General features: G+C 41.0%; 1 protein-coding gene across 2 annotated transcripts in view; it reads left to right on the top strand.

Annotated features, from left to right (window-relative positions):
- The first annotated feature begins 853 nt into the window (after window positions 1–853).
- SULF1 (sulfatase 1) overlaps window positions 854–17,585 on the top strand; it is a 183,656-nt gene continuing 166,924 nt past the window's right edge. For both annotated transcript variants that reach the window (XM_044245481.1, XM_044245480.1), the window contains exon 1: window positions 854–1,183. The gene's annotated coding sequence lies outside the window, so the exon portion shown is untranslated. The remainder of the gene's footprint in view (window positions 1,184–17,585) is intronic.

The following is a 17,585-nucleotide window of genomic DNA, read 5'->3' as shown; positions in this document are numbered from 1 at the left end:
AACAAGTGTAGCCATTTTCTGGTTCAGACTGCTATCAACGTAATTAGTTCTGTAAAAACAGTTCAGAGAACTCAAAAAAAAAAAAAGGAAAGAAAGAAAGAAATGCAGGTATCTAAATGACCAAAAATTGAAAACATTTCAAAGCAAAATTGTTAATGAGCTGTTTGAGCTATATGGACATTATAAGTTCAATTAACTAGAAGCCAATAAAAATAATCAATGACAGAGTGCAGCCCTCTGGTACCCAGGGCTTTTACAAAGAGATGTCTGTGAAAGCAGCAAGTGATTAAAAAAGCCACCTTTATCTATGGGAGTGTGTGCTATTTCACATGAGTAGAAACTAAAATGATTTTCATTGACCATTTCTGAAGTTCAGCCTGTGGCCAAGAGCGAAAAGCTGTATGTGGGAATAGACAAGTTTTTGCTCTTAGCGGTGCCCCCCCCCCAAGCCCCCCATCCCTGGAATGTTGGAGGCAGCCATGATCTAATCAAAGGAAGGTAGGAGTTTAGATCTCAAACTATAGATGTCACATTTCAGTGCAAACTACTCCTACATTAACACGTTATCAGTATGTCAGGATGAATCTTTTATCTCCTGGGGGTGGTGGTGGTGTATGTGTATGTGGGTGTCGGGGGAGCGGAGGTGCCTCGCTGGGAAGATTGCCCTCACCAGGTTGGCAGGGAAAGATTTTTGGTGTTTCCGTGCATCCCTCAGAGGGTCCCAGTGGTCCCCGGGGAGCACAAGGAGTTGTGAAAAGTAACGCACAACTGGCCACCAGAATAATTCATTCCCTCCACCTTCTGTTTAGCACCTCCCACTCCTCCTCTCTTTGGAGCCGTCCTTTCTCTCTGAAATCTCAGGTTACTTGACTGGGAGTTCTCAGACCTCCAGTTTCAGTCCTGCCCTCAGCCTCCGGTCGGTGAGAGACACCCAGCCCCAGCAATTGGATTGGGCAGCCGGTCTTGACACACCACTGTGCTGAGTGCTTGAGGACGTGTTGCACCAGATGGTAGGGGTTAGTGTGTGTCATCACATTCGAGTGGGGATTAGGAGCAGGAAGGCTGCCTTGCTGGAGCTGTGTGGTCTTCTCCAAGGGAGAGTTGCGGGCAAGGAAACTACTTTGCTTTTGGGAGAAGAGGAGGAATTCATTTTCTGCAGCCACAAGAAAGGCAGTTTTTTCAGGTAAAGTAAAAGACATTGAATGCTTCTCTCTCTCTCTCTCTCTCTCCCTTTCTCTCTCTCTCTCTCTCTTAACATAGTTTTGAATGGAATGCTAGCACAGCACACTTGTCAAAGCCCGTTGTGGCTACCCTATCAATGCTGCTATTGTACGGCGGACAGATAACAGTGAGCGTAGCTTGGTGCTTGGCTGTCTTTATAGAACTAACACTCCTCCTGCCTTGCTCTTGAAGGTGTAGCTAAGAAAATGTCTTTTGGAGCGGTGTTTATACGCTTGAATAGCCTCTTTGCCTCCCCCAGACAGGAGCTGTAAATTGTTCCGGGAAGGACGGATCGGCCAAGAGAGCATTTATTTCAGCCTTCCAAATTAAAATGCACTTTCAAACTGTTGCATTTTACCGCTCCGTTTGTAAAGATCCTTTCGGGAGTCTATTTCTGAGTTTGCTGGCAGAGACGGAGATGCTTTCTTAATCGATTTTTAAAAGGTACATTGTGTCTGATTTATGACGGACTCAAGGGTTTCTAGCAAAATTTGGAGGTTGGAAACTCCTGAGGAGAAGGCTGCCCTCTGAGCAGCTGAGAGAGTGGCTTTAAAGTAAAAATGCTTAGAGCTAGAGGAAAAGCAGAAAAGGAGGAAGTAGGAAAATGCCCTTTAACGGAGTTTAGCCTCCTACAGCTGCAGGGGAGCAGATGGAGTAATTCATTTGCAGATCTGTTTGTGAAAGTTTTACAAGTCATTGAAAACTAAAGTAGCATCTCTGTAATGGATCGTTCAAGTCACTACGTTTATGGGTTTTAAACAGGCTATCTAAAGTGTTAATTAAATGGAAATAGATTTTCTGGCTGGGTTATAAACAAACATTTAAAAGAAAAGGTTTTAATTATAAATTAGTCATTGGAAATTAATGGTCATCTGGCCCCTGAGCAACATAAAATGAGTTTTCATCACATATGTGAGTAGCTGGTAAGATAACCCATCTGCTAAAAGCACCCACCCAAATTAAATCGGCCAGAAATGTACCAATGGGACATACATACTACATTTAACGCGTGATGTGAAGAAGGCCTCCCAAACCGATGCCTTGTTTTTACAGGGATCAAAAAGTAAAATCTTCACTTTTCCAAATTTTGGTAGAGCTAGGTGAGTCAATGAATCCCTTCTTTTGCCCCCCTGACAGACTTGCCCTCCTATGCCCACGTTCACATACCCATGGTGTTCAAGATTTCTTACTCCTACTGGACTCTCACATTTGGTAGAGAAACCCAACACTGTCCTTACCCTTTGCAGGTGAGAAATTCGATGAATAAAACTGTATAGCAGCTATTCTGAAATAGGAGCTGTTTAATAGGCTGAACAACAGGATTTATGGCTAGAGCTTTGTGATTTTTCTGTTCAACGGCATAAAGATGCCTGTAAAATTATGTTTCCACTTGTAGTATACATTTTTTTCCTTGCATCCTGCCAGTTGATATTTTTTTCATCTTGTCTTTAAAAAGTTACGATTGAAACAATATTTCAGCATGGTGTTCAGTTGTGATTCAATTCACGGTGTTCTCTGGTTCTGGTCTCGAAGCCCTCCATGAGAAAGTCTCCTTATAACTAAGCAGGCAGTTATTATGACCGAGTATTATCCGATTCCCAATATTACATAACCAAAATAGGACTAAGTTCATAAACCGAAGTCTTCTGGAATTCCAGTCATTCCATTATGGCTCTACAATGGAACCGGGGCTTAAAAAACAGAAAGACAGAAAGGCAAACTCGTATCTCATATCTCAGGTGCCCTTAGGATTAGGACTCCAAGAACATCAGGTAACAGGTATGGGGCTGACCACCCACGGCACGTTTCACTAGCACGGAAGTATTTTCTAAGAAAGTAAAGTTTCTCCTCGCACGACGGAGGTGTGGTGTGGGCAGCTAACAAAGGCAAGTTCCGTTTAGCTGTGGGAGCCCCACAGCAGATGTCATTCTTGTTCCAGACTGACCACCAGGCTCCTTGCCCAGGATTTTGACAATCTGGGAGCATTCCGCACCCCCCACCCCCGCAAAAGTGCATCGCATGCAGGATCAGGCAGGATGGAGACAAAACAGGAAGAGTTGAGAAATAATAAATTCACACCTTGAGAAGGCAGAAGGGTGTGTTTACACCCCCCACCCCCCACCCCTCCCACCCCCGCCAAGGCTAAACTAAAAGGCTCTGCTCTAGTTAGCACAACTGAAAGGCTCTGCTTAAAAGACAGTGCCCACAGGGCAATCCCGGTTGCTTGTCAAAATCGAAATCTATAGTTCCAGATGGTAAACATTCAGAGACATATTTATGGTGACTTCTACATACCTCCGTTTGACATTTGGTTTCTTCCTGACAGCACTTGCGCTGGTAACACACATGAAGTTCCCATCAGTATCACGACAGCTGGAAAAGTGTTTGAGCGCCAAGGGTTGGCCCTCCCAGGGAAGGGAAAAATAACCAGGAGCGCAGATCTCCATGTGCACTGTGGATGGGTCATGCTATCTAGGCATGCAGTGAGCTAGCTCAGAGGCTAACAGTCGAAAAGCTCCATCCAGTTAAGTTGCAAAATCCACTTTTAGGACGGAGGGGAAAACAAAAATACAGGAATTCAAATACTCACTGACCTCCTGCTAGCTTATGAGTGGGAATCTTCATCAAATAATTAAAAGGGCTCTTCTCTCTTTCCTTCTAAGGAAATTTATGTGACTTCAGGCAGATTGTTGTGGTCCTTTCCATTGTGATAGTCAATAGTAGAGACAAGTGTCAAGGGTGACACTTTGCACTGGGGTTTGGGGGTCTTTTGTATTTTAGATTTAAAATGGTTTACTCTTGACAAATCCATAAAGCAAGGTTTGTGATATTCAGTACTGAGCTTTTGCCAACCCTGTGGATGAGGCCAACCAGTGGGTCAAGTCAGGACATCTGGTTCTTTTTTACCCCTGTACAATATTTTTGGGTAGAGAGCGTAGAGTACATTTCAGGAGATTAAAATGTTTAAGGCGCTGACTTTAAATAGATCATTATTTTTATCATCATTATTGACTTTGAGGGAAAAGAAGCTCATATATGAAATTAATTCTATGGCCATATGGTAAATTTACCTTACCTTTAGGTTAGGTCCTTGGGCAGGAGTGGGGGAGGCATTTGAAAGAAGATATTTTTGGGAAAAGTTTGTCCTGAAATATGTTTCCTATTTATTTTCAATTCTATCTCAGTATGCTGAGAAGGAGGGGAATTAGCCTGTTAGCTTTTTTCCCCCCTCCTCTCTCTAATATCCCCCTCACCCCCATAACTAATCTGTCGTCAAATTCTCTGAGTCCTTCCTTTAGAACATCTCTCACATCTGGCCGGCAGCCACCGCTCCAGAATGATCGTGTCACACGTGGGCCATTACAACAGCCTCCTTGCAGGTCCATTTCCCTCTTGTGTCCATCCCTGCAGACTGAGCTTCCTAGAAGTCTGCTTCGGTCAAAGCATTTCTGAGCTGAGAAGTCCTACTACATGGGCCCCCATTACCCACAGAATGCACTTCACATGACATGCTGGCCATCCGTTATTTGGTCCTGACTTTCTGACCATGTCTTCCACTAAATCAATGCAGCAGCCCAAGTTTCCTGTTCCCTGTAGCCCAGGTGGCCTGTTGGGCTCCTAACCCCTCCTGGTCTCTTCTCTTAACCCAACCACTCTAGTTTTCTAGTTTGTCTTCAAATGAGAATCTGTCCTCATGGGCACCCTTCCTTCAGGTTCGACGTTTGAAATCCTGTGTGTGAAACATTCATCATCTCTAAACTCATCCTTCTCATGCTTAAGTCCCATCTCCTCCGAGAAGCCTCCCCTGACTACATCTCACGGTGATGTTTTCCTTCCCTCGAACCTGACCATTAGTGATCCATGGGTTGCACTCAGCATATTGACCTTCTTCTTATCTTGTTTTCTACTTTGCCATCTTATCCCCTGATTCATCAGGTAGGGTGAAGTCTCCTAAGACAGGAACTGGTTTGGTCCACTTCCGTTTCCCATGGGAGATACTAATAAGTGTATGTTGACTAGGTCACAGGGACTTTCAAACGTGCAAGGCACATTTCTCTCTGGTTACCCCCACTTTAGAGCTATTTGCCAGCTCTAATAACTGTCTCCACCCATGAGAGAAAAGAAAAAAAGATAACACCTGATTGGTTGTATTTTGCGGTAGGTTAGAAAAAGTTCCATTTAAACAGAATGTGGAATTATTGCCCCAAATTAAGTTTGAGTATTATAATGGCAGATCTCCATCTATTTCAGCTTTCTGTAACTATCACAGAAATTAAGTCTACTAGCTGCCCCTTATGGTGTAAAATCTCAACCATGATTTTGGAAGCAAGAGAGTACAGCCTTGTGCTCTAATCCAGGGACCACCTCTCAGTAGCTGAGTGGCCTTGGACAGGTGACTTACCATTCAGCCCCCTGACAGAGACAGAGACACTTCCTTGAGGACGTTGTGAAGAAAACACATAAAGAAACTAGCTTGACACATGTGCAATAAACGGGAGAGAAAGAAGGTTGGTAGGTACAGATAGAGTCCCAGGATGCATGACTGTGTTCATCTCAGTTATGTAAGTCATCAATTTCATGTATTTATGGTGTGTCTTTCCTTTTCTGCCGCCAAAGGCACGGGGAAGGGAAAGGGAACTCAAGAGAGTGAGATTGGTGGATGTGGGGAGAGCTGCAGAGGGCAGGAAAAGGGAGGGAGAAGGAGGACAGAGGGAGATGGAGAGGGTGGCCGCTTTTGGCCTTAGGAGTTTGGAGCCACTGAGTTAATGGATCTGAGGGGACAATGGTGACAGCTGAATACACTTCACAGGGAGGAGCAGAGTCCTGGGTCCTGCATTAAAGGAAAATAAAGAACAGGCACTGGGCTGCAGCGCTGGGGGGAAACAAAGGGTCGGAGCTGCGGACCCCAGCAGGGAGCTGAATTCAGGGAAGGGTCATGTGCTCCTCTTCCTTCCTTTGGGCCCACTATTTAGAAAGAAATAATAACTTGGCAAAACATTGTAGGAGTCAGGTCAAGCTTCCAGAAGTAATTGGTAAAGCAAGATACCATTTAGACAAAACATGGGGCTTGGACCTTTGCCGTCCTTCACCTCCAAACCAGGTTCCATGAAAAAGCTGAAAGCAATCAGCCTGAGCTCTGTTCTGTTCCCAAACTCTGCACCCACCATTACACACTGAACCTTCTCCCTGTGCCCTTGCCCCAGAAGGTTAGCTGACTGAGAAATTAGCTCACGTAGCACTGTAGGCCACCTCACAAACGTGTCTGTGGACGCTGGTCATTCAATTGCAGTTTTCAAGCTCTTGGGACAGATCAAAGGATATTCTTTCCAATCCTGATCATCTGGTCTGCACCTGCCCCAGGCCAGGGAGAGGGAAAAAACTGGAACTCCTCTAAGATAAAGGGCAAGGCAGTATTTCTGGAGATCCCTCCCTCTCCCGGCAAACACAGTCTAGAGAACCTTCATTAACAGTTATGGTACTTCACCCCACCTCAGTGGCAGCCACCAACTTGCACTCTCTTTGTCCTCAAAATATGTGATTCTTGTCCTACTCCACAATCATCTGCTAAACCTCGTTAATTAAAAATAGATAAATAAAATGTGGGTCTCTACTTCACCTTCCAAGGGTAAAACTTTTCCTTATACTCTGATTTTCTTTTTAACCACAGAGCTACAAATCTGTGAGACACTACTTCTACATTTTTTTTTAAAGATTTTATTTATTTATTGGACAGAGAGAGAGAGATCACAAGTAGGCAGAGAGGCAGGCAGAGAGAGGAGGAAGCAGGCTCCCCGCTGAGCAGAGAGCCCGATGTGGGGCTTGATCCCAGCACCCTGGGATCATGACCTGAGCCGAAGGCAGAGGCTTAACCCACTAAGCCACCCAGGCGCCCCTACTTCTACATTTTTTGAAAATGTGAATCCAAGGGACTCTGACATGCTACCATTTACCTAGCGGGGGAGATGGATATTAAAATGCTATGCTGAATAAATGAACAGACACACCATGTTTCTGGATTTAAAAAAAAAAAAAAAACTCATTGTAAAAGGTAAAGTGTCCCCAAATTAATCTCCACATTTTGTGTAATGCTAACGACATTTTCACACAAGGTGAGATAGGACTGGTGGTGGGAGCAGAGTTGGGGAACTGGCAAGGGCCCCGGGCACTCTTGCTTGGATGTAAAATGAGGATTCTAAAGTTCATCTGGGTAGTAAACTCAGGAACCAGCCACGACATTTTTGTAAGAAAAGAGGGCCATAGTAAGACAGAGACTTGTTTTATCACACATCCCAGTATGTTATAAAACTGCAATCATTGAATTTTTCTGTTCTTGAGCCATTTGCTCTGACGTAGATTTTTATTGACCTTCATGTATTTCTGTTTCTGTTGTGTTCTCCTCAGTTTTTATTCATTTGTTTAGTTGGGGTTTAGGGGGATTTTTGTTTGTTTTGCTGGCCTTGTCCAGGTCTTCAGTTCAGCCACAAATTGCTCTTCCTAGATACTAGTTCTGCTGCCACAACTAATGGAAACCCGGCACTAGTATGACTTTGCATTAGTTTTCCCATCTGCCTATAGAGCTAATACGCTATGAACCTTTTCACTTCATAAAAACCCTAAAGTCAGTTTGTCTCAAGAATTGAGGAGAGTGCTGTGGAATCCATTCACTTGACAAAAGAAGCCCAAAACATACCAGCCTAAGAGTTCTCCCACTTTTCTGAGCAATAATAGAACGCTCCTAATGAACCAAATAGAAATCTGAGTTGCGGAGAGCTTTGTCTGTTGTCCAATTTCGTGTTGTGTTGTTACGGCTCAGGCATGTTGTGGAAACACCTGCTATATTAATTTAAAATAAAACTGAAAGTCAGACTCTTATAAGATATTAGCAATGCCCAAGTCGTGGTGAGAAAAGATTAACTGCATGCCGAGTGTGCATTTATTAAATTAATTTAGAAGTGTGAACCTGTGGATATTATCTTCAAACTCATATCACTAATATGGCTTAGCACCCAAGTCACCTTTCTATAATACAACATGTCCTCTGAATAGACTTCCTGCCAGTTTAAAGCCTCCCCCTTAACCTTCACCTGCCCATAATCAATCTTCCCCTGAATAGAAGCTTCGAGTAAACAGATGTGCTTGGCATTGCATCCAGATACCCTCGAAACTTCAACTTTCAGCTTTCATGTATAAGAAGTGCATTCCGGCAAAGAGGCCCCTGCAAGGCGTGTGCTTCTTTTTCCCTCTTGAGAGCTTCATGCTGCTAAGAAAAAGAAAACTGTTCTGAATGTAACTGATGAATAAAAGCATAAATGATGGAATATTTGTTATTTGAGACACCTGGAGGCTTCACATGTGTTGTCACCATCGTTTTCCTATAGGATATCTATATTTAGTAAAAGAGATATGGGGGATATACTCAATACCGAAGAGTTTAAATGACTTTTTAGCAGTTGAGCTGATGCCCTAAGCAATAGCCATTATGTGCCTTCTATATAGAATTGGAGCCAAATGGAACAAGCTTAAGAAAGCTCCATCGATTGGTTAATCCATTTATTCCATATGTATTTGAGAGCTTCCTGCATATTTCTATCCCAGTGTGGAGAGGAATACAAAATTATACACGACATCATCTGTGCCCTGAAGGAATAGCTAGCTTAGCTGCGAGGAGAAGACAGACACACAGACAATTGTTTAGTAGTATGCAAAGAATGTGGTGGCTAAATATCAATTATTTGTCCTAGATAAATATAAAGGACATCCACAGAGCCCCCTATTGGAGGAACAGGAACCTGGGCTGGCCAAGACTTGGTCATCTCCATCTTTACAAACTTTGTGCAGACAATTTATTTAAATAAATAACAGTATCAACAACTTGATCGTTGATCAAATAGAGGACAAAACAAAGACAAGTTGACAAAAATGACGCTGATGTATCAGGTCCAGTGAACAGGGATGGTGACACCGCCCAAGGAAAATGGGGTGCTGGAAGTAGCATTTCATTTTGTAGCATCAAAAATGGTCCCGGGGTCCTGGGATCGAGCCCTGCATCGGGCTCTCTGCTTGACAGGGAGCCTGCTTCTTCCTCTCTCTCTGCCTGCCTCTCTACTTGTGATCTCTGTCTGTCAAATAAATAAATTTAAAAAAAAAAATTTCAACGTGAAAATGGTCATTATGGAACAAATGTTTATCTGGTATCTGTAAATTAATAAGTATGCCTGGGATAACTTTGTAATACAAATATGGCAAATATATGTGTGTATCGAAATCCTCAATAATATAAACATGAAATCGAATTTTCTGATCATCGATGATACATAAGATAGAATGCATAATTATCAATTTTTAAAAGATTTTACTTATTTATGTAAGAGGGAGAGAGACTCTGAGCATGAGAAGGGGGAGCAGCAGAGGGAGAAGCAGGCTCCCCACTGAGCAGGGATCCCGATTCGGGACTTACTCTCCAGGACCCTGAGATTATGACCTGAGCTGAACTCAGACACTTAACTGAATGAGCCACCCAGGAACCCCTTAACTGTTTTCTTGTTTAATGACATTTTCCCTAGATAAAAAAGATCTCTCAGATTAAGAAAATGGCTGGCCAAATAACTATCTTAGTGTTTTTAAACTCTGTGGGAAATAATGAATTTCCAACTCAGCATAATAAATGACCTCTGCAGAATACCTATAGTTCTCTTCTTTTCACCAAGAAAATGCTGGTAGAGAGGGACATATCATTTAAAGAGTCTCGCAGCAAAACAAAATGAAATATTTAAGTTGCTTCTGTTCATAAAACTTCAGATTCTACCTTAGAAGAGGTGAGTTGGACATCGTTTTTGCAGAATGTATGAATGATTTGTTTTACAAATGATATAGACACTCCCTTCTGTATTCACTCTAAAGAGAAATCATTCTTAATTTTAAGGTTTGGGAAAGGTTTCCCCACACACACACCCACTTTTCTTTCTATCCCCTCTCACTTTGCCCTTTTATTTTCTTTGTTTCAGCCACATTTCATGTTAAGATCCTCTTCAAAATAGGAGAGTCATGCTTTAGTCACTTCCTTATACGGTATCAATGAATAGTTTTCAGGATTAGGTATAATTTTATGACAAGCAGATTGTATTTGCCATTTCAAAACCTGGCCCTCGATGTTGGGGGCTGCACGACTGAAAGGATGCACTACTTGAGTCAGCAAGATTTGGAATTAAAATGTAGTCTTATTACTAGAAATTGGTGGGAATAGCATTGACCCGTGGAGACCTGACAGCATTCTGGTTCCTCAAAAGAGACTTGGGTGCTATTCAAGTTTTTAATGAAGACTTTGGCCTGTTTCATTTTACTCAACTGAGTTTTCTGAACCATGTTCCCTGGTTCCTATGGGAGAAATGCCAGCCAAAGGAACAGCACCTGTAATCCATTTCTCGTTCAGGGCTGCCATGCATGATGGTCTAATTGGCATGAACAGGTTTATATTTGAAAGCTATTAATAGCTAATGGCTTAATTGGTACTCCATGAAACATCCAGTTTAATGAACCAAGGGGAAAAGATGTAATACACAAGTGCCGCAGTTAGATCAATAAACATCGTCTGCAGCAAACACAAAAGTTGGGCTTTGCTTCCAAGCTTAAGACTAGGTCAGATCTCTTCACCTCGCACCACCCTTAGATCAAGGGGCTAACGTGCTTTGCATGGAGATTGGGGTATGGAACATGAGCTGATATTCTTAAATTTCTTAATTGCAGACCATCTAAATTCTGATTAATTCAGGATTCTACTCCTCCATGTTCAACTTCTGGACCTGCCTCAGTGGGACAAAGATGTCTTGAGTAGAAGTGTGGTCATTAGGGAAAAAGAAACAAAACAAAAACAAAGATTAAGAAGTGAGGAAGAGGAAAGAATATTGATGTAGTCAAAATGTGTTCTGTTAGAGTCTTTTTTGACACTAAGATAAAGACAAAAAAAAAAACAGAAAGAAAATATGCTATAATTTGATATTTAGCAATTGTTATGTTCATTAGCCATTTTGCTCCAAAAATAATTATCCATTGTTGATCTACCCCTCTGATCAACCATTATAGTAGTCTCAGAAGTGGAATTGGAAGTGTTCCTACAGTCGCTTCTGCCACTGTCATATGCCCTGTGGGAGCTTAGAATATCCCATGGACTGCCTCACTGGCTTCAGGTAAATCATATTTCATGGTGGGCAAGTAATAAGTTTAAATGTTACTAGCAATAAAATAAAATTTGCCGAATGATGCAGTAGTATCGCAGTTAGTGGGGGTATAGTGGAACAAACATCAAAAACCTGGATTCTAGAACTTGGCTACCATTAGTATTGTGACGCACAACACTTCAGCTAAACCTTCAGGAGCACGCCACCCACCACCTCTTTGCCTTCATTTTGCTTCCACCTCACAATCCCCTACTCCCCCCCACCTGGATTACATTAGTCTTTACTGGCAAATTCTGCCCTTCCCTTAAGACAAGACTGAATAAAGAAAACTTTCTCCTTGAAACTAAAAGGCACGGTGGTGGGGGAATGAGGAAGGACTTGAATCCAGTTTTGCATCACCTCATACTAAATTGAACTCTGTTCTTTATCTTATTCCTATTCCCACTCATCTTACACACCACTGTTAAGCTGACCTTCCTTTAGCTCTCTTTCCCCATTGTCCTGCTATTACCCTAAAACAGTCATCTCTCCATTTTCTACAGCATCCAGTCTAAAAAAACTTCAGCATTAAGGGACCTGCATAATCTTCTCCACTATGAACCACCCCACTTTATGTCTACGCTTTCTGCTCTTCACTAAACCTGGTGCAGCAGCCCTAGAATCCACCCCCACTTACTTCTACTACTAAGCATTTGCTCATACTGTTTTCTGGGTGGGGGCCATCCTCCCAACATGCTTCTGAGTGACCAAATTTCACCCCCATTCCCTCCATGGAACTTTCTTTTCTGAACTATTCCAGTAATAGAACTATTCCTTCTCATAAGGGCTCACCATTAAAATCTTGTCATATAATTGTTGCTCTTGATTAGGTATGATTTTGCATTAATTATTATTCTTCATATATTTTTAAGGACAATTGGGGTAGAAAATAGCATTTTGGTTATTGAGAAATTTTAGCAAACTAATCAGCTACAAACCCACAGCTATACCAGACAATTCTTTGGATAATGTGGAAGGCACTACCTTATGTGCTGGTTCTCTGGTTTAATTTTTTTTTTTCCATCTTCTGCCCACATCACTTTCCAGGGCTGCATTTTGAGCCAGCTGGATTCCATCCAGAAACAGATTCAAATAGACAATAAGCCAACTAGAATTCCCATCTTCCCTGATTAGATGTGAAATATACAAGCTGGGTGTCATTCACATGCCGGTCACTCAGAATTCCATGTTATCAATTAATTTCTGTCGAGAACTGAACCGAAGAGTTTGTGACAATTGTGTTTCCAAGGACCTGTAAAATTATGGCTAGACAAGAATTCCAGAGATAGTGACAGATATATAGACTTGTGCCATCTGAAAGAATGTATGCACTACCCGCTGCATGACATAAAATAAAATGCCCTATAAACTCCATAGTGAATCATCCTTCCCCGCCTTTTTATTTTGTAGTAGGATTTAACTAAACATTTTTTGGCTAGGACTTGAATTCTCAGTTGTAGGACAATTAGCCAGTCAGATGACAGGCTTTAAATTACTCAAAAGAAAAAGGAAGTTAACACACATTCTGTCAAAGCTACTGGATATTTTTTTAAGGGTTTTGTTTTATTTTATTTTGACAGAGAGAGAGAGATCACAAGTAGGCAGAGAGGCAGGCAGAGGGGGAGCGGGGAGCAGGCTTCCTGCCAAGCAGAGAGCCTGATGCAGGGTCTCAATCCCAGGACCCTGAGATCATGACCTGAACCGAAGGCAGAGGCTTAACCCACTGAGCCACCCAGGCATCCCTGGATCTTTTTTCTTGTAGCTGTTAAAAATACTTTAGAATAGGGATAGATTTTCCAGGAAGGATATATAAATTACTATAGTAACATGGAATGGGAGAGGTATACCTTAGAGATCATCGAAGTAAAATCTGGGAAACTGAGGCCTGGAGACTATTCAGAGACCCACCTAAAATCACAAAACTCATTCTTACCAGAGAAACTTCTACAGGCTAGGCTTCACCAAAAAATGCAAGTCAGTGAAATTCTACCAGGACCAAAGGGAGTTCATGTGTCCATTGTACATTAAGACCTAACAGAATGTGAAGGTAGGAGTCCAGCTCTGTTTGTGACCATGGACCGTCTAGCTGAGTGCCAGGATGAATAATCAGGTACTGTAGAGAATCCTTGAGACAGGAACAAATACCGGAAAAGGCATTTATTGTTCAGGTATACTCCTTGCAGAAAATCCATTCTCACATAAATACCCAGGCACTGTTGCTACAGATGAAAGTTATGTAGCTTAATATAGAGAACCTTCTTTGTGGAGGCATGTTCTAACCTAAGTGGAAAAGATCCTACCGAGATGATGATGACAATAGTATTCATTATTCATTCAAAACATTGGAGGAAAAGGTTACTTGAACTAAATCATTGGAATTTGCGATATTTGGGTAAGCACCACAGAAAACTGAATCTGAGAGAGGACAAGCCTGACTCCAAAGAGGTAGAATGTATAATAATCAGCATCAGAATTTATGTCTTCTAACTCCTATTTCATTGCTCTGTGTGATTCAAGAGATTCAAAATACATCACATTTTCTCAATATTAGGGAAAACTTGTTGCATTAGAACCATTGAGCTGTTCCTCAGAAACATCACCTCATTGAGAAATAAATATTTGAAATTCTTACTCAGGTACTGGAATTTTCCCAAGAGAAGTTTAAGAGCAATATTCTTCATAGCTTAATAAATTACATGAGTGTATATACCATTATATATCTGTATAATTTATGTTTAAAACTGATTTATTTACAAGGGAAGTAAAATCAATCATTATTGGATTATAAATGTACTTCTTAGTCATTAATTTAAAATTTTTTCTTGTTGTATTATACAGAATAACAATTTAATAATTCAAAATAAAAGATTAATTTAGAATACTTAAGTGTGGTTTTGACTTTTTGAAAAACAGTTTTGTTTCTGAAACGTGCTTTAGATTTCCTTTTGTTGTTGTTGTTGTAAGTATCTAAAGGAACCCATTATGATTTTTAGGTCAGTGAAAGAAATATGTGTATGGAAAAGCAGTATTTTTACAAATATTTTTAAGTTATTGGTCATATTTCACTCCACTGGAGAATGTGATCTCAAATCTGGTTGGAATTATAAAGAAATCAAACTTACCAGTATTACAACTTCTGATGAAAGGGAGAATTCTGCTGAGACTGTAAAGATAATGTGGCAGAATAATTACCTGTTTGTCACAGAGCTAAACCTTATGACAGCGAATGTCGAAAAGGGTTTCTGTGAAAATGGTTTCTTTGGTTCATGAGAATACTTAGTTCATACTATCTTCGATTAGGCCTGCACATTGAACACTTCTGTAACACACGCTTTCCTTTTTCCTATTCGTATTTCAAGCTGTTGTCTCTGATGACAATAAAGCAGGTCACATTCACTACTTAAAGGGAGGACCTGAAAAAGTAAAGCTGAGCTCTAACTGAACTCCTTACAGCGCTCTAGTTCTGCCTTCTCCAACATGCTCTCATAATCTCCACCAAGAAACACCAACCCAGAATGGCAAACGGTTAAAGTAAAAAAAAAAAAAAAAAAAAAGGCCAGGGGGCATAAAGATCCAAGTCCCTGCAGGACGAATATAACTCAATAGATCTGTCACCAAGTGTGAGAGCATCTTTGATGCTTCTCTAACTCACCACAGAGACTCAAAAGTTCACTCTCACCTCCAGCTAGTTGCAGACATATGCAATGCACTTTCTCAGTCTGTCCTCCACCACAACTTGGAAGTCCTCTGAAGTTCTATGTCATTGGATTTTTCCCAGTTTAGGAGATACACATCCTTTGGTTTTATGTCTTTCCACAGTGCTGTCCAACACTGAGCTGATCTTGACAACCAGGTGGAGCGCATCACATGACTAAGCATGGGTGCTCCTTTTAAAGAATTAGAAACAGAGCAACGTGCTTAGGCAATATACACTGAGAAACACGTAGGGGTATAAGACCATCATGTATGTAACTTACTCTCAAGTTCAAGGGAAAAAATATATATATATGTAAATACATATATATTTCAGTGAGCGGGGGAAGAGAGAGCAAGTGAGCAACTGAGAAAGGAATTGAGGCAAATTGTTAACAGCAGAGGAACCTGAGTAAATTATTCTTGCAACTTTTCTATGAGTAAGCTCAACTCCCCAAACCCCAGTGGGGTTTTTTGGTAGTTATTCTCAAGTACGATCTTTTTTAGGGAGGCACAGGGGGGGTTGAAATAATTCACATACACAAGTTGAGCTGATCAGAGGTGCCATGAAGAACTAGAATCCAGGTCCTCTGCTTTTCCACACTTCCTCCAAACTTAACATTTATTTCTGTATACGCTGAAAAGCAATTAACACTTCAAGAACTTATAAACCACAATCACATCTTTCTCCAATCAGTCACCAATAATCAGTACCCTCACCCAGGAAAACTCATTATTTAACTGGAAATTATCTATTATATCACCCACCGCAAATCACTTTTCCAATCCTACTTTATCTGATCCTCATGACTCCCTGAATGAGGTAGGTAACACAGGCAGAATGGGACCCATTTTACAGATTAAGAAACAGTTTACGAAGGGAGCGTATCATTATTATTCATAGCCACTAAGTGGCAGTCATATTCTATACATAGATAATCAAGTCCTAAAATTCCAGAACCAGTACTCTTTCCAATACCTTCTCCTGATGTTCCAATGCCTTTTTATACACTGAATAGTTATATCTAAATCTTCTTGGGCTCATGTTGTATTTAGCAATAGAAAAAAAGAACATTCTTGTAAAGAACAAAATGAGAAAGATGCCTATGCTTTATTTACTGATATTATATTTAATGACAGTTCAGATTTATTAAGTACCTACCTGCCATGTACAAGTAAGTGCTTTATATACATCATCTAATTTAAATTTTTTCAACAATTCTATGAACTGGAGTCCCCATCATGCAAATAAGGAAACAGGATCTGAGAGCTTGACTCATGTGACGGGTGTGGTTGACCTACAGGGACCAACTCAGCACCTGGACATTTCCACACACCTTATCATTCATCAAATCATCCTTATTCCACATTTCTATTTTTTTCTTTAAGCTTGGTTGATAGTTTAACCAATTCCTGTATCATATGTCCAGTAATTTTTAAATTCTGTGAGTGACAGCATTTTTTCCAAGAACACAATTTGTATGGAAAAGCATATGGATGAAAAAGCAGGACCACATTTTACATCAACAGTGGCCCCTCACACTTGTAGCATTCAATAAATGTTTGCTAGGTGAACTAATGATGTTCAGAGTTCTCTAAAAAGCTGTTAAGATGTCATGATCTAAATACTTAAACGCAAAACCTAAAAATTAAATAGGTTCAATTCACCAAACCTCAGGTCTATAGCAAAACACATATTTTCAAAGCCAGAAAGAAGAAATAATTTTAAAATATTTTCACATTTTTAAAAAAAACTTTTGCTTGGAAGGCTGAACTGCTCTGTAATTAATTGGACAGATATGGCTTTAGCCTGGTCTGGATAGCCTCTTAAATGATCCCGTCTTGTCTATATGACAAAAAGAGATGCTCAGTCTTACTGCTAATTGGACTTTGTGATTTTTCTCTTTGCTCTGAATAATTGGGATAAAAAGTGAACACAGCTGACATTCTAAGGTACCCTCACATGGGGCTGCAGGGTGGCTCAGTAAGTTAAGTGTCTGCCTTCGGCTCAGGTCATGATCCCAGGGTCCTGTGGCAGAGCCCCGCATTGGCTCCCAGCTCAGCAGGGGTCTGCTTCCCCCTCTCCCCCTGATGCTTCCCTTGCTTGTGTTCTCTCTCTCTCTCTCTCTCATATAAATAAATAAAAATAAAATAAATAAGGTGCCCTCACTGGCACACTGAGCAATGATGTAGGAAGGGACCAGTCAGGAAAGAGGTGAGGTCAGGATAAGTGGTAGGATATACAAGATATACATTTTTCCCTCTCTTCTTCCAAACCACACTTTCAGCCCTCCTTTTTGTGGTTTCTTCCCACTTCAAAGTTTTCAATAATACTCATCTGTATACATTTTTCCTCAAATAAGAATGGTTAGGTGAGCTGAGAAGTGAGACCACATTCACTTTCTTCCTTCCTCTATTAGTAATATGACCCCCATCCTGGTCCCTTCATATGGGCAC

Source organism: Neovison vison, chromosome 4 (assembly GCF_020171115.1).
Source record: "Neovison vison isolate M4711 chromosome 4, ASM_NN_V1, whole genome shotgun sequence".
In the NCBI taxonomy this organism is placed as follows: domain Eukaryota; kingdom Metazoa; phylum Chordata; class Mammalia; order Carnivora; family Mustelidae; genus Neogale; species Neogale vison.
Note: the sequence above shows the minus strand (reverse complement) of the source record. Positions and strands in the feature narration are given on the sequence as shown.